The following is a 13,848-nucleotide window of genomic DNA, read 5'->3' on the forward strand; positions in this document are numbered from 1 at the left end:
CAGCTTAGACAGTGAATCACCTCACCAAGATACAGCTCAACCACCTCTGGGCCCCACTTTTCTAGCTATAAAATAACCCTAATAATCCTATTTCATGTTAGAATAATGTTCTGAAATGTCAATCTTTCTTATACAAAGCTTTGAGATAGCAAATGTAAATTGCAAAATACTCGCACATGCTCCATAAAAATCAAAGACATAGAATAGTGATCATGTTAATGGCATTGGTTATGACAACATAATGAAAAATCTATGCCATTACTACACAAGATAGCCATAAGTAATGCTAAAGAAATTATGAGTTGAACTCTTGGTCTTCAAAAATATTTTGAGAAATGTAATTTAGAAGAAAATATGTATATACAGAAAACATCACAGAAAAAAAAGTAAACTAATTTGCTTGAAAATGGTGAAGAGGTTATAGCTTCTTAGTATATGCAAAAATAATATTTTATGAACATTTAGCTAAGATATAAAAACTACAACAACAGATTACAATTCTTACTGATTTAGTTTATTTAATTCTACATTACCTTCACTTATTTTAGCCTTGACTAATTTATACCACTGCTTGCTACTAAAAACTCTGGCAAGATGCTATGCTTCTAATGGTAAGTATTCAGGGGTTTTTTATCTATGCTAGAAGATCCAGCCTCAAGGACTTTTTGATTTTTCAGAGAATACACAAAGGCACATCCGTAACTCAAGAGCTCAAGATCTGGCTCCATGCTAACTCAACATTTTGCAGATTATGATAAAATCATAACCTAATAAATGAGAACTACTATTTTATTTTAAAATTTGAAAATTGACACATTTGTTTGCAACTGAAACTAAAAAATTAAGATGTAATCATCTCAGTATTTTTATTTTTACAGCTAAATTATCTTTGGCATTTTAGCTTATCACTGAAATCTCATTGAAATTTCCAGAAGACCCATAGCATAATATAAAAGTCCATCATGAGATGTTACAGAACCTCTACAGACATGACTCACACTGTTGGGCAGACACTCATTGGTATGGCAGCTGACACCTACTGCTAGCTAATGCAGCCTTCCAAGTGCAGCACAGATGAACAGGCCCTCCCAGGAGCACATGAAGATGGATGGACAACATCATCTCTGCAAATCTTTAGCAAGCAGCACATTCCAACTGCACAGCAAAATAGTAATAATAGCTGTAGACCCAATATCCACACTGCTTCTATTTAGGATGACAGTACTGCCCCTCATGTAGCACAGCAGTGGGTTTTGCTTCCTGCTGGTTGTACTCTGCTTGCAATAACTGAGTTCCCATTAGAAGCCAGAGTGCCTTTCTGGAGCCCAAGCTTGATTTAGTTCATAGGAAAGGAGTTCCGTTAAAACCCTGTGAGCTCTGCTCACTTTAAATAATGGGAATTGGGAATGATCAGAGCCTCTCCTAAAAGTGTGCTTCTGAGTCAAAGGAAAACAGTAATGAATAATACCCCATGTAGGACTGGGAAGGACTGAAATGGATTATGAGACTTTCCAGCACCTGGTACATTAAAGTAGAATAAGGGAGATCATAATAAATCTGTTTTTATTATGTTCTTTACAAGGCTATCTGGGTGCTAATGGCCTTGCAAGGCCCTAGTGGCCTCTAATGCACCAGTGCAATTACACGTGGACTTTGGCTGTTTCTCATAAAACTCAGCCCTAATCACCTCTGAGGTTCAGGTATTTCCCATGGTGCTGCCTGTAACTTTTGGCACATTCTCATAGCTTTTTTAAGTTCTAAATCATGTCCAGCAGTTTTCTAGACCCTGTTCAGCTTGCACACCTTTGGCCAGGGTCCACCCAGCAGCCAAGCTGTTCCCTCACAGCCCAAGCACAGCAATGACAACTGCTTAAGCTTACTCATGCAGACATGAAATGAATCACACTGGAAGGTGATGCACATCGAATGCCTGATGGATTCACTGAATCAAAATGCAGTTAAGTCTCAGCACTGTATCTTAGGGTAGAAAAACAACAAACCTGGGACCTGATCAGCTCTGCTTTATATAAGAAAAGGAATAGATTCCTTGGACTTCTGGATTAATGATGGCAACCGGTCTTAGTGCTCACTCTCAGGTTCTTTCTTAGTTCACAGTGACAATGTTTTTCTTCAGTGTGGGTTGAGCATAGTAGAGAAAACACATCTTCCTCCAGAGACAACTGCCCTCATCCTGATCCTCTTCTATTCCTTTCTGCATGCCAATTCCCTTCATTCCTCAAGAGTGACAGAACCCAGGTCTCTCATACAGTGTGCTTCTGGCTTCCTTCATTCCCTTAATTCTCTCTTTCTCTCATTCTTAGAGTGCCTGTCACACAGTGCTGAAGTCCATCCACCCTCAACATGCATGGCTCTATAACCCACTCCCTCACAAGGATTTTGAAACATCTACTATGTTTTTTAATTTCCAGTTGACTAAAGCAGGGAAAATTACTTTAAAAACTCTATAGCATAAATATTTGGAATACTAACCTCTGCAAAATGAAGTATGTGAGTGATAGGAACATAAAGGCCAGGAAGAATGAATAATTACTTCTGGGTGCAAAAGGAGTCTTAATGTTTTAAAAGGATGTGTGTTGACAGAGAACTGCTTTCTGTCTGGAAGCCTGGCCTAAATGCTTGAATAAAAATGCTGAAATAAAGCTGCAAGAAATAGAGTTTGCACAGAAAACAAACTTACACAGTCCAGATTGGTGAATCAAAAGTATCCTCATAACAATGAAATAACAGGATATCAGAGAATAATAGAAATGAAACTTGCAGTAGGAATGGTGTAGATCTCAGAGATAAATTTTGTCAATACAATACAAAGACTTCTCTATAATTAAACAAATACAGCTACAAAAAGAAACAACGGGTGCTTGAGGAACGATATGAGAATTGCAATGGATTTCATATCTTGCAGGAATTTACAAAGAAAAGCATAATGCAGAGACCAGACAAATATAATCACAGGGCTGCTGCTACACAGGCATTATTCATAAGATCAATGGGCAATCCTACAGAAGAAAATTAATGAGCATGCAGTTTGACAAATGCAAACCTATTCATTTTTAATCTGGACATAAATGAAAAAAATCAAAATGTTGTCTGCCACACTGACTGTAATAAAAGTTACAGTGAAATAATTTATTTGGGTACTGGGTTTGGAGTTAAAAAACTTTCAGGTCCAAGGTCCCATCAGAAGAGAAACAAAGAACAAAAAAAACTGAAAAGATAAACAATTTGGTAATGGATGAGGCATTGGAAAGAGATTCAGCACAGCACAGAATGAAGTTAAAAGACCTTAGCTGTTCCTTGACTCTTATTTTTAAACCAGTTATTCTCACTCCAGGAAGAAGAATAAAGAAGATGGATGTGGTGAGTACATGAAGAGAGCTCACATTGTAGTGCAAAGAGAGTGGCTGTATAACACCTGCACTCAGCCACAGAGACCCCATTATGAAATGCAGGCATTAGAAAAAACATCACCTATAACAGAGGAAATTACTGGAGATACAGGTGACAACTATTATTTTTCTATACTTGAGTCATCATTAAAATTTTAATTGTTACTTTGGTAAAATGGAGTAGAGAACTGTGTACATTCAGTACTATCTTCGGCAAACAAGTCCTTCAGTGTTTTATTTCCTGATGCTTTTCATAGGGAAATGAAACAAAATCTTAATGGCTAGGAGGTATTAACCATACCTAGATCATCTTTCTGTTTAGAGAGGTGAAAAGGAAAAAAAAGACTAAGCAGCACAAGAATGTGATGATAAGACAACCACTATTGAAAGAACCCTAACACCTGAAATGAAAATTAAATGAAGAAAAAATAGAAATTCTTTAGAGGAAAAAAAAAGTTTAGGAAAAAGATTAATACACTAAAATGCCAAAACTGAGGCAAGAGACGATGACCACTGTAACCAACAGCTAGTGATCTGTGCTAAAACTCCCTGCCAGAAAACTAAGAACAGAACAGAATTCACAGACCTAGAAATGCTTCTACATTTGTACAAATGTAAGCAGAAGCTAAAACAGCATGGATAAGAATGACCTGGGCATTAGACAATTGCTCCTTGAATTAACCAAGACAAAGATGTTCATTGAATACAATCAATGAATTGCAAATTTACAAAGTTTATGTAGGAAATCAAAGATCCTCAAGAAATTCACAATTACCAAAGATGCTTCATAGGATTATGTTCATCTTAAAACTTATGATCAAACTAGGAATCACTACAATCCAGACGCCTTCAGATTCAGGAAGAAGACTTTGTCTTAATTAATGAGAGTAGAAAATGTCGTGCTTTTATTTATGAGAAGCTAATTAGCAATTTGTTGCAACTAAGTCACAATGTAGTTTGCTTGAACTCCAAACAAGATAGTACACTTTTACCATGGGCAAAAACATGTCTTAAAAAAAGTTTTCTTTTTTCTTTTTTTTTTTTTAAATTTTATTTTAATCCAAGATTTATTAGAAGTTTAGTTCCATACTAACGATTGCAGTTCAAATTCCATGCAGGCAAAAATGACACATAAACTAACTTTCTAGTGGCTGACTACCTGGCTTTAGGCTCACTCTTCCACTGCCCTGGGGATCCTAAGGTTAATGGCTTCAGCATGGAGAGGACAATGCTGATGTGAGTTGCAGTACCCTGAGTCCTTTGATGCAAGATATTGCATTGGGTTTGCATGGCCAGGTTTTGATAGCAGTGGGGGTACAGGGGTGGCTCCTGTGAGAAGCTGCCAGAAACTTCCTCAGTGTCTGGCAGAGCCAATCCCAGATGGCTCCAAGACAGACGTGCTGCTGGCCATGGCCGGCACAATCGGAAATGGTGCTAACACTCCTGTGGTTATTTAAGGAGAGGAAAGAAAAAGTTATGTCTCAGATGTAATTGTGGGCAGAGAAAAGCAGAGTGAGAACATAAGAGAGGAACAGCTCTGCAGACACCAGGTGAGTGCAGGAGGGTCAGGAGATGGTGCAGGTGCCAGAGCTGAGATTGCCCTGCAGCCCCTGGTGCAGCCCATGGAGAGGCAGCTGTGCCCCTGCAGCCCAGGGGGGACAGGGGGTGCAGAGATCCACCTGCAGCCTGGGGAGACCCACACTGGAGCAGGTGGATGCCCAAAGGAGCTGTGACCCCATGGGAGGCTGGATCAGGTCTCCCAGCAGGACTTGTTTCTTTGTGGGGTACCCACGGTGGAGCAGCCTGTCCTTGAAGGACTGCATCCCACAGAACAGTGCCCCACTCTGCAGCATTATGCAGGGAACTGTTGCCCATGGGATTGCCTGATGTTGAAAAAAATCATGGAGGACTATCTCTTGTGGGAGGGACACTACACTGCATCAGGGAAGGATTCCCCTTTCTGACCAGAAGTGGAAATGAGCTGTGGTGAACTGAGCAGACTGTAACCCCCATTCCCTGTCTCCCTGCACCACTGGAGGAGGTAGAGCAGGGAAGGAGGGCGAAGAGGGAAGAAAGATAGTGTTAAGGTCTTATTTTGCATCTCATTATCCTGCTCTAATTTTGTTGGTAACAGTTAATATCTCTAATTCTAGCCTGTTTTGCCCTTCACAGTATTTGGTGAGATCTCTCTCTGTGCTTACCTCAACTCCTGAATCTTTGGTTATATTTTTTCTCCCCTCTGCAATAGTGGAGGGGACTGATAGAGAGGCTTTGGTAGGTGCTTGGCATCCAGATAAAGTTAATCCACTACAGATACATAAAACTGACAGCAATAATTTCTTCCTCCTCTCTCCATGAAGCACAGGGACGGCACACATACTACATATTGTTCTTTCTCCATTGTTTAGCAACTCCATTTCCCATCCAAATTCACTAGATATGGCAAGTTTTACACCTGCTGTGTATGTTTTCTTGGCTCCTTTTGTTACTCATGAAGTGATTTTACCTAGATCCCAATGTTGTGTCCCTTTAATGACCTGCAGCTGACCTTGATGCCTAGTCCCTCCTTACAATCCCAGAGCCTTTCTTATCCATCCCATGCCTTTGCTTTCAATGCCTCCACTTCCATCCCAACCCTGTACTCCCCTGTGCTGTACTTTTGTTCTAGGGCCATAGCAGCACCCTCCACACAGAATAATGACTTATTATTGCTACCATTAATGACAGATATAGTACAAACCTAGGCAAAAAGTAAAGCAGTGAAGATAAAAATCACTCAGCCATTAGACAGGGGCTGCTAGAAGCCAGCAATCTCAAAGGGAGCTGGGGGCAGATCCCAAGCACTCCAGAGAAAGGATGGCAGGTTCCAGCCCTCGTGCTATGGTTTTAGCACAAAGCCTGCAACCTGCAACAGGTGATGGCAACACCACTTTTACTGGGACACAGGCCACCAGTGCCAGTGGAAAGGCAACACAAGGAACTAATTGTCTCAGATGACCAGTTCTGAAAAGCACTCTTGGGATACAGAGATTTTTTTTTCAGCTACACATGTATCATTTTAAACCTAAAAATATAGCAGGATGAGGTCTTCTGCTTTCAATACACTTCTTAGTTCCACCAATGCTAGATTACAAACGTGCCTCTCTCAGGGTATAAACAATTGCTTGGGCTCTGCCACAGTGTAAACTGTGATGGCTATAGCACAAAAGGATCAAAACTAATGAGCACAGACTGTATTCCCAAACTTTACCATCCCTTAAGGAAGAGCTCCACACTATAATAGAGGGTTCTGCTCAACTACACCCAGGCTGCTGACAGCCAATGCCAATTCACCACTTTCAAAAAAATAAATACAGTTATTCAGTGATTTGAAAAAATGAAGAGTAGCAAGATATAATAAAGTCTGATGACATTTTAAGAGCTTTAAGAGCTTACTGTGTCAAAAGTAAAGCAACAAGCCTTTGGCAGAAGAGAAACATCATTTGAGGAAAGCAGATATAATTTCATTTACACTGGTTGGAGGAAAAGATACCTTCTTTTTCTCCGGTGTCATTTTTACTTTCCAGAAATAATTGTACTTGTTCTCTTACACCAATCTTGCTCTATTTCATTATGTTTGAAGCCAACAGTTTTATAAATTTTAATCCTTTTTTTTTTAGAAAGAGAGAGCATGAACAGTCACCTTAAAGTGATACAAATGTTATAGACACTAGAACACTCTACTAATGTTTTAGGTAATTCAATAAGCTAGCTGATGACAAATTATCAGTCATCTTGAAAAGAAGGTTAACTGTATTTATGCTAAGAAACCCATAAACTGACAATAATTTATTTGTCAACAATTCTTATTAATCAGTAAACATTCATCTTTATATCTGTTACATATATAGTGTTTGCAAAAGCTGTGCTTAATAAAAACCAGTATTGGTTATTTAAAATGCACAAAGAGGAAAATTTAAATTAAATATCTATATCACCTTTTTGTTCCTTCTCTGTCATTAAGTTTTAATATGATTATATTAATCCCAAAGGAACACTTTTTTTTCTCCAAAGAATAAATATCACTTGTATCACAAGATTTGCAAGGGGCATTCTGTTTTTAAGAATAGAGACTTGTATGAAAAGAAATATTTTGTAGTTTTCCAGGCTCTGAATGAATTACTTTGCTACACACTATTTTACTGAAATAAAAGTAAATTCCCATTTTAGCCAAGTACTTTAAAGACGTTGGTTTTGGTCACCTGAAGGAAATTGTAAAAACAGTTATTTCTACCACAGAGAAAATTCTGGAGGAAAAAATTAATGTCTAAGCTATTTTATGCATAAGAAGAACAAAAGCCTTGTATTTTGAAATAATCCATCAGAAGAGGTCTAATGTGTACATTTAGTTTTGACTACAAAGAAGCCTGAAGCTTGTCTTTGGCAATTAATTTATTTATATTTAAGCCAAATTTCACGATGAAGGCTCTAAGCACACATTGAAAGTAAACATTTGCTAAACCACTCACTTGATAAGGGATGCTTTCCCAATACAGACCTAGAGAACAGATCCACTGATCCACATAGGTATTACTACACAGCCTAATTGCTGTTGTAGGTGCCTACACAAAGAGAACTCCAAGCCTTTCCCAATCTGTGTAACTTAGCTTATAGCTGCAAAAGAACTCAAACACCCAGGATTTAGACATGATTTTGATCCTAAACACCAAATTGTGGACTTATAATTTCCTGTTGCTTCCTATCCCTGAAATCTACAGATGCCAGAATTGTCCACAGTAATACTCCTCGGAGTGAAGTGTCTGGGCAGCAGTGCCACATGAGGGTGAAGGAGATCTGACAATTCTTTCAGGCTTAAGCTTCTCTGGGATTCATAAAGTTACAAGGGACTAAGTAAGACAGATGTTCCCAATACACTCCTATTGAATACAAAAGAGGCGCTGCTGCCCTTTTCCTTAATGAGGCAGCAGTTGGAGAGCTCATCAAGCTGTGCATTATGGAAGTCAGGAAAGAGGTGCTCATTTTAGAGAAGTTGCTAGATGAATCCCACAAGAACCATTTGGGAACGTGTTCTGTTAAACTATTTATAAGTGATCCAGAAAATGAGTTGAACAGTAATAAAAATTCTCCAGTGATAAAGACCACCTCTTTATGTGTGCACAGACTCTAGATAATGTTATTTCATGAGAAAGATCTTGAAGGCATTACATTCAGGTCTACAGAAAGAATTTGCTCAGTGTTCAATATCAATTACTAGAGTATTTTCTATTAGGCAATTTTTAAGAAAGGAAGATAAATGAAACTGCAAAACCTCTAGACCATTTTGGTGCTCCAATTTAAAAAAGTTTAGAAACAAAACAGATCAAGATGAAAAGAATTATTACGAATATGGAAACATTTTCACATGAGGTGCTAAATACCAAAGTCTTGGCAATCTTGATGTTCCTGCAGCTCAGGATGTCCTCAAACAATTTCTTAGTTCTTACCCAAACTTTTCAACCTGCAACTTTCAGTAGTTGCAGACTGAGTGCATTCTTAAGTTTTCCTGTCTCTTTTGGAACTGTGAAGCCATGAACATGAGGCATGATGTATTGCATATATAGAGGAAAATCCCCAACACTGTTATGTTTTTATTCTATGACATTTACAGGTGCTTGCTGATGTATCTTTTATCACTTATTTCATAGATATGTATACTTAAAGCAGTTATGTGTCAAGTATGGAACCCACTTCTGGTGTTAAAGATCCTATTACTAATTAGCATTCAAATGAACTCAAAATAGTATTACAGGCCCTTCATCTAGAAAGCAAGGCAACACTTCAGCCACTCTGATTGCTTATTATAATCAGAGCTGAAAGAGTGCAGAGGAGAGCCATTTACAGCCACCTTCAGCTGCAAATTCAGGAATCATGCCTGCTGCAAGATGTGTGGAGAGCTGCTGGCTGCCTTCACCTCCTCACCTCCTCACCTCCTCACCTTCACTGCCTCACCTCCTGCAGTGGCAGCCTCCTCCACTCCTCCCATGCATCAGGACTTTCTGAAGGACAATGTTATGTCTCTGACAAGCCCTTTCAAATCCAACTGGGAAGCCCCTGCAAGTGCAAGGTTTAAAAGCTCACACTGATGACCCCATTTAACTCCTCATTGCTTTTTTTAAGAAGTCTCCATCATTGTAAAGGATTCTATGGTAATGTTTCATACCCTGAAATGCAATGGAACCTGTGATACAGGAAATGTACTTCCCTAAACTGTGGATATAAGGGAAGTGATTTCTCCCTGATTGCCACATTGGCCCAGGCAGGGTAATGGGGATGGTTTGGCATCCAGCAGTTAAAAGACCTGTCTGATAAACTGTATTATGAAGTTCATTTTCCTGGCTGATTGTCAATAATGATTTCCTTAAGCCTGTCCCTTGATTAACCACAACATTGCAAACAAAAGCAGTAAATGGATTTGAGTATCCTACCACAAATTTAGAAGAGACCACTATTTTCTTGTATCCCCTTGACTCTCATGCAGTGATGTGCAAACCACATCAGTGGAGGGAAGCCACAGTGGCAGAGACAAACTGAACTCTGGGGAGGGGAAAAGGGAAAGGAAGTTCATAAATAATTGGCAGACACTGTATCTCTAATGGCATTTACACAGATGAAAATGTTTCAATATCCGACTTAAAAAATACATTAACTTCTGAAAAAGTATTTCAAATTAAATCAAAAAACTGAAAAATCTATAAGTGTGCCACTCTTCTTTACAAACGTATCCTTTTTCTGAGCCAGAATTTTAATGTCTTGCAAATGATGCACTCCCTCTCCCATGTGAATCACATGATTTTGCAAGTTTCACTTTCTCTTTTCTTGTAGAATTAGGTTTTGCATAATGATAAAGAACCCAAACACATTTTTCAATGACAATTACTTGTCAATTACTTGTTCCACTGCTATCTAGAAAATCGAATTATTCACACTATATTAATTTAGACAAATAAATATTAATGAGATTGCAAGTTCTTGGATGATTTCTCACAAAGGTCAGAAATAGGTGACTGATTAATGTAACAATATTACATATATCATAAAACCATAGAATGAATCATAGAATGGTTTGGGTTGGAAGGGACCTTAAAGATTATCTAGTTCCAACCCCTCTGCCATGGGTAGGGATACTTTTCATTAGACCAGGTTGCTCAGAGCTCCATCCAAACTGGCTTTGAACACTTTCAGGGATGGGGCATCCACAACTTCCTGGAACAACCTATTCCAGTGCCACACCACCCTCGCAGTAAAGAATTTTTTCCTAATATCTAATCTAAACCTAAATCTCAGTTTTAATCCATTTTCCTTACCCTATGTCACTACATGCTCTTGTAAAAAGTCCCTCTCCATCTTTCTTGTAGGCTCCCTTCAGGTACTGGAAGGCCACAATTACATCCATGCTAAATGTCTTTTCCAGGCTGAACAATTCTCTCAGCTCTTTTTCATAGGAGAGGTACTTTATTCCTCTAAACAACCCAGTGGCTCTCCTCTGGACTTGATCCAATAGGTCCAGGTATCTCCTATCCTGGGGAACCATCATGATTTTATGTCTGACTGCAAATAGAACAGTTGCTTGCAAATAGATTCTCAGTCATCTCAGATATGATGGGGATTTGCTCTGCAAAGACAAAGAACACATTTTCTAATCTTCTCATAATGGAAATCTCTAAGGATATTAGTCCATTATAAGCCATAAACAAATCTGAGTAAAATACATGACTTTTTAATGACAAGTTATTATAGCTATTCTAATAGAAGTTTACTGAAGATTAATTTTCATGGAATGTGAAGAATACTCAGACCATGTACAATTCAGGTAACAGCAGCTCTGTGGCAGTGCAGTCTGGACCTGATCTAAGCTTTGTATCATGAGAGAGTACTTAAAAAAGCTATCACTTTTAATGGAAAAGTAAAGGAAGTCAAAATTCTGGAGTTCTGTCCAGTTTCTTTATCTTGAGATAACTTAGCTGGGGTGATGATAGCATCTTTTGGCTGGGGTAACTTAGTCTGTGACTCAATGGAAACTTCAGTGTTCTTCACCACAAATTTTTAGAATATATTGTCTACCTAACAACAGGTACATCCCCACTGAAAGGCAGGCTGACTCCTTTGTAAGGAAATCCTAGAATCCTAGAATCACAAAGAAAGTGGCCTGAAGGATGACAAGGGCTTTCTTTTGGGAAGCCAAATATTCAGAATTTCACACGGTTCTTCCTACTGCTCCAAAGAAAACATCGGAATGAACTCACTTCAGAGGAGCTCACTAGGCAGAAGATGTCACTGTGATGAGTAAACAGTCACTGGCACTAAACTGGCCATGTCAAGATGTCAGTGACTAAGAGCAGCCAGAGCATTCCCTCTAAAAGCTCAAGGCACACTGCTCCAGATCCTCTACCCAGAACTCCCCATCTCCCACGAGCACTTGCATGGCATCCAAACCAGAATGGAGTATCACCAAAACCCCAAACATACATAAAATTGAAAGAGTAAAATAATTTTAGAAATCAATTTAAAACAGGTAATTGTACTCCAGAAAAGGTTAAGTACCTGTAGTCTTCAGAGTCAGCTAATTTTACTGCACTAAAAATTAATATTCATTTTGCACTTAAGTTTTATCATCCAGATCATCCCTGGCAATTTAAAGCACTCCTCCAACCCCCTTTATGTTCTCAGATTTATGCAAGAAGAAATAACCTTGTGCACAGGTTTTGAGAATTGCAAAATTTTCATTACATGGTAGCTGTATCTCAGATAATCAAAAAATGTGCAGATTAAATTAATCAATTATAGTCAATTCTGCCTAATGTCACTATCAGTTCACCACAAATCTCCTTCTATTAAAAGCTTTTTCCCAGGAAATATTGTAACCTGCCTTTGGCTGAAAATGAAGCATTTTATTTGTTTTCCAGTTCTTTACTGCTTTAGCACCTGTGGTCTCCCTTGTTGCTCATTTTCAATACCAGTACAAATGAATGTAAAATAAAATTGAACAATAACCCTGTTTATGGCAGACTTTCTCCACAGATTTGGAGACAAAAGATGAGGATATTTTTAACATTGTATGAACATCCTCAAATGCTATGACTGATATTAAATTTAAAAAAAAACCTATATTTCTTGTTCTTTCTTCCCTTCCTCCTAAAGTGGAAAAAGGGAAAAATAAAAAGTATTTCCTAAATAAGGAACATGTGCATCATAGAAACTCAGCAAAGCTTCAGCACCTAACTTAGCTCATTGTGCTATGTTTTCCATCTAAATGTTAGAGGTTTTGAGTCAAAGTGTGCAAAGATTAAATTACTCAGGTTCTTCAAAGGCATCAGAATGTCCCTCCCAAGGCTGTGTTCAATTCCACGACTTTGCTGACATGCTGGATCTGAGACAAAGGTCTCAGTTTGAAAAGATAGTTATAGGACAATTGAACAGTTTTCCCATGAATTGGGTTAATTTACCATGACTTAGGCATCCAGAAATTCGATTTTTAAGACTAAACTAATCACATGGAGCTCTCAATGGAAACAAAGAGGGTGACTAATCTGAAGCTGAGGCCTGTGTTCAAGATAACTTGGGTGTTCAGGTGAATAAATCAGCTGATGGATCTGAGCATCTTTTTAGATCTGTCCAAATCATATTAAGAAAGAAGAAATCAAAACACAATTGGTAACTATGAAAATGGGGGAGGGGGGAAAGCATGTATCATTGGCTGGATTCTTTTATGAAAATTATCAGGATGAAGGAAAAAAAATAGAAGTAATAGAATCATGTTATACAAGTTTGAAGACTGCTGGCAGTGCTTTGGAAACTGACTGAAGGATTACAGACATAATTTTAACTGCTCAGGAATAGATAATATATCCAGCATGAATCTGAAACATTCAATTTGCTCTTCCAAACATATACTTAAGCATTACTTGTTTTCATTGGGCATGCTGAATGAAAATTGCAGTATTTTACAACTGACCTACATGGTGCAGTGCTGGTAACAGGAAGAGCAAAGAAAGAGATGGAAACCCAAGCCATCAGGCAAGTCCAGGCTGAGATGGTACTATTACCAGCTTCATCCTATTTTTCTTGTGGCACAGTAATTCTTATTTCACTCAGAAACAGTGATTGCAAAAGCAACACTGACCAACATATTCTGGTATGATTTAAGAGAGATGATATACCTAATTATGAGAGACTCCATTTATTCTATTTTCTTTTTATATAAGTTACTGAGGTGTTTGACAGTGATGGAGTTCCCCAGCAGAAAAAGCACATGGTGCTCAGACTCCAGGGACCTGTGGGAATGTTGCTGCACCACAGTAGCTGATTAATTAACCCTCTCTCAGCTGTCATTTACCAATTATATCCTTTCACAATCAGTAAATCTGTCAGGAAAGGACAGGTTCTGCTCCTCTGCAGTCTGAAC

The 13,848-nt window shown here is 38.4% G+C and overlaps 1 protein-coding gene across 1 annotated transcript in view; it reads right to left on the bottom strand.

Annotated features, from left to right (window-relative positions):
- Positions 1-13,848, bottom strand: part of KHDRBS2 (KH RNA binding domain containing, signal transduction associated 2) — a 287,954-nt gene that overhangs the window by 145,861 nt on the left and 128,245 nt on the right. The gene's annotated exons all lie outside the window — the stretch shown is intronic.

This window comes from Erithacus rubecula (assembly GCF_903797595.1).
Source record: "Erithacus rubecula genome assembly, chromosome: 2".
Lineage (NCBI taxonomy): Eukaryota > Metazoa > Chordata > Aves > Passeriformes > Muscicapidae > Erithacus > Erithacus rubecula.